The following is a 9029-nucleotide window of genomic DNA, read 5'->3' on the forward strand; positions in this document are numbered from 1 at the left end:
GCTAAATTAAACTCAACTAAAAACTTGTACTATTATTCCAAGATTCTCTAAAACACTTTCCTTCTCCTTGACTTCATCTCACAAGGCCAAGCAGTCACTTGCACAAGCCACTTCCACCCAAAACACCCGACCCAGCTATGCAGCAAAGCAAAAACTAACATTTAAAAAATACTGTGTAATTATAAAGTTCTTTTATATTAGCAGTTCTTCAAAGTGAGAAGAAATACACCTTCTTAGGAATCAATGACCAAAATTCACTTACATATCCGCCTACATTTTACAAGAGTCTACAATGTACAAATGAAAACTCAAAATATATTTGCCTGCATCAAGCAGAAAGCGGTATATAGAGGTAAAAACAAATCTTGAATATTTGCCTGAAGGGTGGATAGAAGATACAATAGACAAGAAGTTTTGCTCTCCTAACATTGTACAGACTAAAGAAAGTATAAAATATACATGCTGTCTTCAGATGGAGACCCTACAGCCTATTTTTCCCATACTTACTAACTTCCAAATAAGTTTTTAGTTTGTGTGCAGTATCACTGCCGACTTGCAAGAAAGAGTTTTTTAGGCAGCGTTAGCTTTAAAAGGCAGTACTGTACAAAAAAGCCAAGAGAAATCATACCTGCACAATTAAGTCAACTGAAACGCACGTCAAGTGGGTAAGCACTAAAAACATTTTTGCAAAATGTTGCACAATGCCATAGGACTTCATTGCAAAGACTATCTTAATAAATTCCAGTGTACAGTATTACTAGCATATACCAAGCTAAAGCTGAATATTAAAATCAGCCAGCAATGACTGATCTCTATTTGGTAAGTTTTGTTTGTCTGACAAACTTGCAAAACTGTACCATTCATAACATGTAATACACAATTATTAGAGCAAATTAACAAAGTCTTTGCATATGCATTGCAGCAATCACAGGTGGGAAATAAAACAAATTCAAACTGTTTATTTCTGGCAGACACTACTACGAATAAGACGGACAATATCACATGCACAGCACAAGGAAAAAATAAGAGAAAGACAAGCATCACTAAGAAGTATCTTAGAAAGTTTTAAAATAAAGACTAAGTCTTCCTTAATAATTCTCTCATAAGAAATACGAAAGAAACAAGCGTTGCAAATGCAGATTACAGTCACCGCTAGCAGCAAGAGGAACCTTTATGATCCAAAGCGGGCATAGCAGAACCGTAACTGAAGCTAAACTGCTCACGTTAACCGCAACAACCCGGCAAAAGCAAAGCAGCAACGGTGAGCAACTCACCAGGGCAGCGCGGACGCTGCTGCACGTATGGTCCGTGGGCTGCGCAGAAGTCAAGGTGCAGCGTTCCCATCCTCGTTATGTGGCAGCCTCTGCCAGGGTACGAAGTCCCTTGCAAAAACATCCAGCCCCAACCGAGACAAGGAAGCAAGCAGTGCAGACCCTATTATCCTCATGCAAGGGTCCCGGCAATCCCAGGGTCCCCTTTTAACAAAGGTTTGACCTAGCACACTCGTATCAGTACACTGTGCCTTCCAATAATGACTCATCATTACAACATCGACTGCTCTCACCAAAATCAAGTGACTTGAATACTGAGCTGCTCTGAGATGGAAAGAGGAAAGCAGAATCAGAGCTGATAAAGACAAGAAGGGAAAAAGTATCACCGTGACTTAAGATGAAAGATTATTCCAGAAACGGCTCTGCCCTCACAGGAACAGAGAGCTGGATTTAATGTCCTGGAAAGCCCTGAAGATAAGCTATTCTGAGGGATGAAACATATTACTTAGCAAACAGTAAATTCTGCAAATGCCATCTTAAAACTGTTCTTTCTGCCCAACCATTAAAACACATTGTTATCGGAAGGCTTTTACGCAAGCTAATGCTCCTGCTGACAAAAAACCCCTCTCCTTCCAAGCTACAACCTGCACTTACTCATGGCCGGCTTCTCTCTAACCTAGTAGTAACACTATTGTTAAGGTTAAATAACCACTCCCTGCCTCCCTGGATATTTTTTGATGTGACAGAGGCATTTCAAGGGGGGGTCTCAGTTGGGAAATAGTTTATGTGTTTATAGATCAGTAGTGCTAGTCTTGGCTTTGCAGCGGTAATCCACCGGGGAATTCCCACAGGGAATGGCCCATGCACAGGGCAGGTGAAGCTTCTCTTTGCTGACTCACCTGCTTTACTCCAGCCTCAAGCTGGGAAGGAAAGTTCTGGGGAAAGGCCTCGAGTCAGAAGGAAACGAAGGAAGAAAAAAGAGCATATAAACCAGGGATAATCAAGGCATTAGAGAGCCGCACCTCCAAAACTGAAGAGATCAGGATGGTCAGTGAGAAGAGGCTCATGGTATAATTACGCTTGTGACTGGAAAAATAACGTTGACTCAAAGCACAAGAGCACTTGCGGAAAAGGAAAAATAGCTGAGACTGCTTTCTTTACAGCGCTACCAGATAGTGTAGGGCTGCTGAGGGAAAGGTAGCATTCACTTCTTGACTTTACCGTGAATTAAGGATAGTACAAGTTCAAGCAAACAGACTCTAGCGTGGTGTAACAGCAGCAGTTCTGCCCTCACAGGGAAAAAACCCAAACAACCACCCCAAAAGTACAGCTTTGCTTTCAGCCACTGTTAAGGATTTGCTAACAGCCAGAAAGACCTGCAGGAGGCCTCTGGGTCCATGAGCCTTGTGTAAAGGGGAACAACCCACTTCAGTTCAGAAGAGCAAGTTTCCTATCTTGAAATCCTCAACAAGCAGAACAGGATCCACTCCAACCTCTGCCCTGAAGCCATGCAGCATCCTTCAGATTCACATATACCTTGCATGGTTTGATGTATGTGTGCATGTACATAGATTTTTATGTGACACATATGAATGCAGGAGCCTACTGTTTCAGTGCCACTTGAAGTTTCTGTCATCCTTTACAAGTTTTCAGGATGCAAAAGGCATCATTCTCATCTTCAAGGACAAGGATCCAGAGAACTACTTGCTGGACAGCCTCACCCCCAGGCAGGTGACGGAGCAGGCAGTGTGGATTTATAAAAGGGAAATCACCCCTGACCAGCCTGAGCGCCTTCCTCGACGAGAAGATTGGCATGGTGGATGAAGGGAAAGCAGGGGATGCTGCTCGTCTTCACTTCAGGAAGGCTTTCCATGGCATCTCCCATAATACCCTCACAAACTGATGAAGTAAGCCTGGACACACAGGGATGGGGAGGGAAAACTGGTTGAACAGCCCAGGCCAGTGTTGTGACAAGTGGTAAGGTCCAGCTGGAGGTCAGTGACAGGGGCAGAGCACAGGGGTTGAGGTTGTCCAACATCTTCAGCAGGGACCTGGACAATGGGACAGAGCACACTCTCTGCGTGTTTACAGCCGACACGACATTGGGAGGAGTGGTGGATACAGCAGATGAGTGTGCTGCCAGTCAGAGGGATCTCAACAGGCTGCAGAAACAGGCCAGCAGGAACCTCACAAACTTCAACAGAGAAAGGCAAAGTTCTTCACCTAGGGGGAATCACCTCCTAGTACAGGCACCTATAACAGACTGCTCAGAATCTCATCTAGTCAGGTTTTATACACCTCCAAGTATGGAGACTCCCATCCTCCCTGGACAACCTGACCTTGTTTCTAATCATCCTTAAAATAAAGTTTTTTCTTATGTTTAACTGGAATTTCCTGATTTTCAATGTGAGCCCATTGCCTCTTGTCCTGTCTCTGGATATCACTGAGCAGAGTCTGGCTCTCCCATCTCCACTCCCCCATCTCATATCTCTACCCAAGGATAAGATCCCTCTGAGCCCTCTCCTCTCCAGGCTGAGCAGCGCTCCCAGACCCTCATACATCTTTCCAGCCCTTGCTGGACTCACTCCAGTCTGTCCATGTCTCCCTTGTCCCAGCCCTGGACCCAGCACTCCAGACATGCCTCCCTGGGGCTGAGCAGAGGGGCAGGATCCCCTCCTTCGACCTGCTGGCAGTGCTCTGAATGCAGCCCAGGGTGCTGGGGGACTTCTTTGTCACAGGAGCACATGGCTGGCTCACAGCTGACTTGGTGTTCACCAGCACATCCCGGTCCTTATCCGCAGAGCTGTACTGTGTCCAGTGCTGGGCTCTCCGATTTCAAGAGACACACGGGCAAAATGAAGCAACTCCAGCAAGGGGCCACAAAGGTGACTGAGGGACTGGATCATCTGATGTAGGAGAGGAGGCTGAGAGAGTCTGGGCTGTTCAGCCTGGAGAAGGGATGGCTGAGGAGGATCTGATCCATGTGCATAAATCTCTGATGGAGGGGTGTACAGAAGACCGAGTCAGTCTCTGCTCAACAGCATCGAGTGACAAGAATCAATGGGCACAAACTAGAATACATTTAAATGTAAGGAAATGCTTTTTTCTCTGTAAGACTGAGGGAACATGGGAACACCTTGCCCCGAGAAGTTGTGGTGTCTACACTGGAGGTATACAAAACCAGACTGGTAACAGTCCTGGGCAACCTGCTCCAGCTGACCCAGACACTGGAGGTATACAAAACCAGATGGGCAACAGTCCTGGGCAACCTGCTCCAGCTGATCCCGCTCTGAGCAACAGGTTGGTCTTGATTATCTTCCAGATGCCCCTTGCAACTTCACCAATTCTGTAGCTAAATGCTCCAATATATATATTGCAATGCAGCCTACCACAATGAAGCACTTTCCTGTTGAGAGTGGACACAACCCATAGTGGGGCATAAAAAGATCTCCTAAAAGTCAAGCACACTTTAAGAAACAAAGTTCAGCTTTCAGTATTCTGAGGTAGCATGGAGAAGGCATGACAGCTCAAGCAAGCAAATGGCCTTCCCTATAGGCTGAAATACTGCTAAAGCAATCACCTCCTTCACAGCTTCAAAAGCATCGCTAAAATACTGCAATGCCTCTAGAGTTCAGAATGACCCCCACAGCTTTTAAACAACTCCAAAATATATAGCCAGTATGATCCTAGTCTATGGAAAGAAAGAAAAACAACCCCCAAACCAGAAAATCTGCAAAAACCCAATCACCTCCAGAAACATTAAGTCCATTTCAGGGTACCTCACAGAATGCATACATCCCTCAAGAGGTTCTAGCTCATTCTTTGCCAGAGACTTCATAGGCAGCTTTTAGGAGAACAGCCTCTGGGCCTCTATTCCTTTCTTCTAAACTTCGCCTACCAGATCTACCTAGTCTGTCCTAGTTTGTGGATTATCATCTCTGCATTTTGTACCTTTCTAGTCTAAGTGATGCACTGTCAATCACTTTCCATCTTCTATTTCTAGCTAGATGCAGCGTGACATTACATCTCATCTATATTAATGGCCAGCTGCTGCCAAAAGTAGTAGTCTGACCTCTCCCCACCGCCCCACGTGCTTCTGCCACTTGTGTCAGGTCCAGCAACCGGGAAGCTGCAGCATGTGCTGGTTCAGCAAACCAACCTCAAAGGAAACTAACACTAGTTTTCCATCCTATCGCTGAGCCAAAGCACTTCATCTTGGGCCTCTGCAATCACCAGATTTGCTGCAAACAATCTAGAGCATGAGTTTGAAGCTAGGCACATGGAGAAGGCTGTGCGGCAGGAGATCGGGAGTAACCATTTCAGTGACAACCTGTTAGCATTACACATAAACTGAAGGAGCATCCTATGATTCAAGACAACTGTCGCAATGCTTGATTATTCAACCCTATCTCCTTGCCTCTAAGTGATTGTGACTCTGAACAGATGTCTTTGAGTGCATTTGCTTATGAAAATTTCCTGGCAGTAGTCAAAGATCATATGGCTACATTGGTACCACTGGATGTTAAGTCCTAAGCTATGGGATGTCAAAATAACAGGGATTCCTATGAAAAAAAGGATACCTCTGTACTTCAGTGGCTTTTTATTTTCTGCTGCAGCAATTCGCAGAGAAGTACAAAGCACTTTTTTGCCTCAAGGGCACTCATGGGACCAAAAAGCTGCTACCTATAAAAAAATAATGGTATTCAAGGCCCAGTAGAGAAAAACTATGGGATACCTATAATATATGGGCTAACACACTCAAATTGTTCTATGCATAGCACCATCAGAAAAAATAACAGTGAACATTTGTTGTAGGTTCAAAAGAATGAAAAATCATTCATGAACTCCTAACTCACTGACAACAAGGAAAAACTCAAGTGACCAAGGGAGTCCTGCTGTATGGATACACCGTTGAGCACATTTGTTAATGCTCCAGATGAGCAATTTGAAGGAAATACCAGTTCTGAGATACGAAGAACACAAGCCTTATGGTAAAGAGAAAAAGAAAAAGACACTGAGCAGCAAAACATCAGGCTTGGGTGGCACCAGAAGAATCTGCCACTGTTTTTATTCCATGCGTATTTTTAGGAGTCTCAGGAAAGACATGCAGAGTAGGTGTTTTCAGAAGGTTAGTGACATCTTTCACACTGTTTAATATAAGCAATTAATAACAAAACATTTTAAAATTAGCAGTATCTGCAGTCTCTACAAGACAATGACAAACATACATCTTGTTCAAATTTACTCAGTTATCTTTAATAGCTCTTTAAGTGTTACATAAACCAGTTCAAAACTAAAATTAAATTTCGTCTATATTGATAACAATAAGCCTGGCAAATCCATCAAGTAGATGCTCAGGTCTTTTGAACTCTGCTACAGGAAAATACCAGAGTTAACTTCTAGGTTGCAGTGGCTTGCTTTAGCAACATTTGGGGCACAGAAAACTTTAATGTTAGCTAGCAACCAAACCTTAAAATGCAGCAGCGTTGCCTATTATATAACACCACAAAGAACAAAGCACGAGCAGCGCGTAGAGGCTACATGTAATTACCTCACAAGTTTACATCTACGTGGCTTCAACATCACTAAAGCTACATTTCACTACGCAGACTAAATTACTGATCTGCAAGTAGTAAAACGCATTCTGTTCATAACAACTCACATTTATTCCCAAAATGCAGATATACAGTTATATGAATAATATTCAAAGACTGCATGAAAACTGAAGTTTTCAATACACATGGTTTAGACACTAACCCTGCAGTTCAAATGGAGAACAGGAGCTCATCAGCAGAAAAAAGGTGTGTACGATGCATGTCTGAACTATTGAAGGCTTAAGAAGTGACTGTGGCAGCCATTTAATAAATTCTCCAGTGAGCTAAGCTAAATGATGGCCTGGAGAGAACGACTACTAGTTAAAATGGCAAAGAACATCCTTTGCTCAAGAGGGCATGTGTCTCTTTTCATAAATAGATATTTCGGTGGAAGGCTTACAGTTCTGGCTTGCCCCTCTCTCCCTGTGTGGTATATCAAAATAACCTAAGTGTCAGAGACTGGTTTCCCTCATTTTTACCTTGGGAAGAAAAACATATTGAAGCAAGAAAAAAAAAAATATATACTGCTGCCCCTCATTTAATAGTTTCACATGTGAACACTTCTACAGCCAAAACTACAGTGACACCCAAACCCTTCTGCAAATGAAATGGAGGCCTTTATATACCTGCATTTTTACTTTTTTTAGTTTAGTTGCTAAACGAGAAAATTCTTGTACTTCCAGAACACAAAGATCAAGTGCAATGTTTCAACTCATAGATCTCAAACGTGTACATCTAAGCCCTGAAACTACCACCTTAGCAAAGGCCCCCTGGACTTGGCCATTCCCTTCCTAGACTTAAGAGTTTATAAAGATTACTTTTTCCCCCCATGAGGGCAGCCAAGCATTAGAAGAGGTTGCTCAGTCTCTCTCCTTGGAGGTTTTCAAGACAAGACTGGAGACAGCCCTGAGCAAGCTGGTCAGACCTTGGAGCAGACCCTGCTGTGAGCAGAAGGTTGGACCAGAGGCCTCCTGAGATCCCTTCTGCCCCAAATTATCTCATAATCCTGAGTTTTGAGATTTTGCAGGTAGCCCTGAAAAAGTACTTATTTGCTTACTTCCCTCTCCCCATCTGCTTCTTCTGAGAAAAATATTGGGCAAGATTTGGTTCTGTTTATTACTACATAATAAGAATTAAAAAAAAACCACCACAAAAATGCAGCCTCAGTTTTTCTGGAGAAGCTGCCTGATCGGTTCAAGTACCTAACTAGCAAGAACCACAGGTTGGGTTTTAAGGCAGCTGACTCAGTCCTGTAACAATCCACGTAAACCTCTTCACCAGGAAAAGACTGGAAAGGGGAAGCAGACGATACACAGTATTTCACAGGGGATACTGTTAATGTGGATCTTTCATTTGGTTTGCAACATGTCTCCCTAAATCTGCAATGGCACATACCCAAGGGGAAGCAAACTGCAGCCTTTCTTAAGTAGCCTTTTAAGTCAGTTTTGCCAGTGAAGTCACTGTATCACCAGGGGACATCTTCAATATTGTAAATAGTAGTGAAAATTCTTAAACAGAAAAGTATTTCAACTGCACCTCTAACAAAAGTAGCAGCTGCTACTTCAAAAAAAAAAAAAGCAGCAGTGATTCAGGGGAACGCTGAAGGATGTCAGGTGATGGCTCTCCCTGGGGTGATTTCCCTCTCTCCAGCCTGCTATCTGCTCCACACTTCTGTCAGAGGTTATCATGCCACAGCAGGAGCAACAAAGCAAAGGTGCACCCAAGGGGAATCTGTACAAACTTACAGGTTTCCAAAGCGTGAGGCCGTCATGCTTTCCTTCCTGCCACACTTGCTGTAGAAGGAGTAGCCTCCAGCAAGAGGAAATAGCATCTTGAAAGTCTGAGGCAGGGGGGACAACGCAGCAGGACAGACAGATAACAATGACAGAAGACTGACAGGGCAGCTTCCAATCACCCCTTAGATCTGTGAACTAGGGGAACTAACTACCTCGCCAGTCTGAACACTCACACCCAAGGCGAGCACAGACCTCTGGGAGAAGTACTGAAGAGCAGATAGAGCTACATTTTTCAGGGTTCCAAGTCAAAAGAAGAGATAGCACACTTTAGGGTGGCAAAACCAGCTTCTGTCCAATGGCTCATGACCATGCTGCTGCTGAAATCACACGCTAACTTAACATACTTACAATAAAGAACCGATTCTCAT

This window comes from Cariama cristata, unplaced genomic scaffold (assembly GCF_000690535.1).
Source record: "Cariama cristata isolate BGI_N322 unplaced genomic scaffold, ASM69053v1 scaffold1733, whole genome shotgun sequence".
Taxonomy (NCBI): domain Eukaryota; kingdom Metazoa; phylum Chordata; class Aves; order Cariamiformes; family Cariamidae; genus Cariama; species Cariama cristata.